The sequence below is a fragment of the Nelumbo lutea genome, chromosome 2 (assembly GCF_056320005.1).
Source record: "Nelumbo lutea isolate HS-2025 chromosome 2, American lotus-T2T, whole genome shotgun sequence".
Taxonomy (NCBI): Eukaryota; Viridiplantae; Streptophyta; class Magnoliopsida; order Proteales; family Nelumbonaceae; genus Nelumbo; species Nelumbo lutea.
Window position 1 is genome coordinate 96178170 of NC_142685.1, and position 3229 is coordinate 96181398.

Consider the following 3229-nt stretch of genomic DNA (forward strand, 5'->3'; position numbering starts at 1 on the left):
GTTAGTGAAAGTTGAAACTAAAGGAAAGATTCAAGGAATCCAAATGTCTCTTGATGGCCCCCGAATCTTTCATCTTTTCTTTGCTAATGACTTCATGCTCTTTATGCAAGCTCATAGGGAGGAAATAAAAAATTTAAAAGAAATCCTTGAGCAACTCTATTCTCTATTTGTCCAAAGCGTTAACTTTGAGAAGTCTAGTATTTCCTTCAATAAAAACATGTACCCCAGATTCCAAAGAAACATAAGACACTAGATTAACATGAAACCCTTGGATCCTAGGACAAAGTATCTTGGAATTCTAACACACTAGTCTAGGAACAGACATAACAATCTAACCTTCGTTTTGGAAAACATGAACTCCATGCTTAATAGTTGAAAAACCTCAACCTTAAGTCAGGCCGACAAGAAGACCCTGATCCAATCTGTACTTTGAGCTCTATCAATCCATGCCATGAATATAGTGAAGTTTCCTTAGAAAACTATTAATGAAATGGACAAGAAAGTGAGGAAATTGAAGTACTGGCCTATGTCTGAAAACCGAAGTAACTGAGAGATGGGAATCTTTTCCCTTACTCTGTTAAATGGAAAAGCTCTATCTTATGGAAAGTGGTTGGGCCCATGGTACAAGGCCTAATTGGAGAGATGGGCTTTCTAATCAGCCCATCCTCTCTAGCCCCCATGAATAGCATTCCCTAAGTCCAAGAAAATACAAACTTCTCCCTGATCTCTCAACCAAGCCATCCAACCTTCAAAATAAACCCATCTCTAACTTCATCCAAAATGGAGAATGGGAACAAAACTCTTCTTTAGGACCACTTTATTAGCTTTGAAATTAGAGAATTCTTAATTCCCTCATATACCCAACTAAAAATTCTACTTCATGGATTTGGCTTCCTCACCCAACAGGTTAATTTTCAACGAAAAAGCTTATTCTCTAATGGTGAGTCTCAAATATACCATCATCATAGACCCAAAGTAAGTGTTTCAAGAAAAATTGGAAACAAAACATCCCATCCAGATTCTAACTCTTTATTTGGAGGGTGGTGAACAATTATATTCCAGTTAAAGCAAACCTCTTTGTAAACCACCCTCAGGATACTAGAGGTGTCAATTGGATTGGATTTGGTCCAACCCGATCCAATCCAATGTAAGTCCACTTACAAATAGACTGAACCCAATTCAGTCCAAATCTAATACAAACCAAATCCAATCCAATCCATTAAAATGTAAATGGACTAGATTGGATCCAACCCAAACCGAATGAAGTGTCAAAAATTCTATATAAAAAAATAGAACATATAAAAATTACAAAAATATATTAAAATGAAGAAATCTGAAAATTACAAAAGTATAACCTTTTGGCATTGAAAAAGCACTTTATAAAAGTGCTTTTATAAAAGTGCTTTCATAAAAGTACTTTGATAAAAGTACTTTCATATAAGTGTTTTTGTAAAAGTACTTTAATGAAAGTACTTTCGTAAAGTATTTTTATAAAAGTACTTCCATAGAAGTGCTTTTATAAAAGCTTTTTTGTAAAAGTACTTAAGTATTTTCATAGAAGTTCTTCTGTAAAAATGCTTTCCTAAAAGTACTTTTATAAAAGTAATTTTTTACAAGTGCTTTTATAAAAGTACTTCCATAAAAGTTCTTTTGTAAAAGTGCTTTTATTAAAGTGTTTTTATAAAACTGCTTCTATGAAAGTACTTTCATAAAAGCACTTTTTTAAAAGTGCTTTTGTAAAAGTACTTTTCATAAAATTACTTTTATAAAAGTGCTTTTGTAAAAGTACTTTCATAAAAGTGATTTTATGCTGGCTTCAGTTTTGATCGGTTTCAAATTGGACAAGGGGTTGGCCTCATGATCGGATTATTGGATTGGTACAATCCAATAATTATACAGACCGTCCAAATCTGATTTGATTGAATCTGATTGAATCCAAACCAAAACCGGTCGATTGACACCCCTACAAGATGTTACTTGTACCATGTGCAACCAAGAGTCAGAATCAGTAAATCATCATTTTTTTCGCTGCCCATTCGCCAAAGTTGCTCTTTGTTGCCCCCTGGAATATTCCCCTCCAAACCTTATTTCAATCCTCTTGGCTCTAATGTTTGAAAGCTCTTCTCAGTTATCTAACGGACAAGAAGTGTAAATGCAATCCTCTTAGTTGGATTGCAATAGCTCTTATTTCAATCCTCTTAGTTGGATTAAATAGCTCTATATTATATTTTGTTTGCTAGGAATGAAAGATGCTTTTAAGGATCACCAAGTTTCGATCATGTGGACTATTACAAAAATTAACAACTTCACTAATTCTATTCAAAGTCCAAATTGAAAGAGTAGTGTAAATGCAATTGTGGGAGAGGAAACCACCCTAAAAATCCCTCCCCTTATCCAACTAATTTTATTTTTTGATGAAGGGATAATTTCTTCTTTTGAATGTTCCTTTGGTGCCATTTGTGTCTCTAACTCTGTCTTGTGTAGGAATAGTTGGTGGGAAGGCTCAAAGTAAGGGCATTGTGGAGGAGGCGGAGCTATAGGCTATATTTCAAGGAGCCTCCCTAGCAAGGCATATTGGAAGAGAAGATGACAACTTAATAGGTTTGAACTTCCTGCTGGTGATCCAAGCGTTGCAGTCTAAGTCTTATCTCCCTTGGTCTTGCCTTTGGCTTCTGTTGAAGACCAAGTCTCTCTTAAATAGTTTCTCCTCTTCTTCTTTTTGTCATGTAAATAGGAAACATAATCGTTGGCCCACTCTATATCCCAAAAGGCTAAAACTCTAGGATCTTGTTTATTTTGATAATTACCCCATAGGAACCCCAGATGTAAAGGACTTTATTGACATTATAGTATTATAATTTTTATCTATTTAGTTACCAAAAATAGTGCATGTCAATTTTCATCTACTTATAGGATGAAGAAAATCTTTAGAAAAATTACACACCTAAATTGAAAACTAACTAATGACATCCCGATGTAAAGGTGTTGGTGCAAATATGTTTCATTTGATGAAAATGGATTTATAGTAAAAATCATAAAACAACTAATCTCTTAGAGTGCTTTGAAGGGATGAGAGATCCATCAAATTGATGGTCAAACCATGCATAGTGGTTGGGCGAAATTTCAAAAATTTTCTCCCTTCCATCCAGGAATCGTATTCCCATATTTTAGAAAACTACATTTTCAATGTTCGTTCTTGAAACAAAATCGGACCAGATCTAAAACCAAA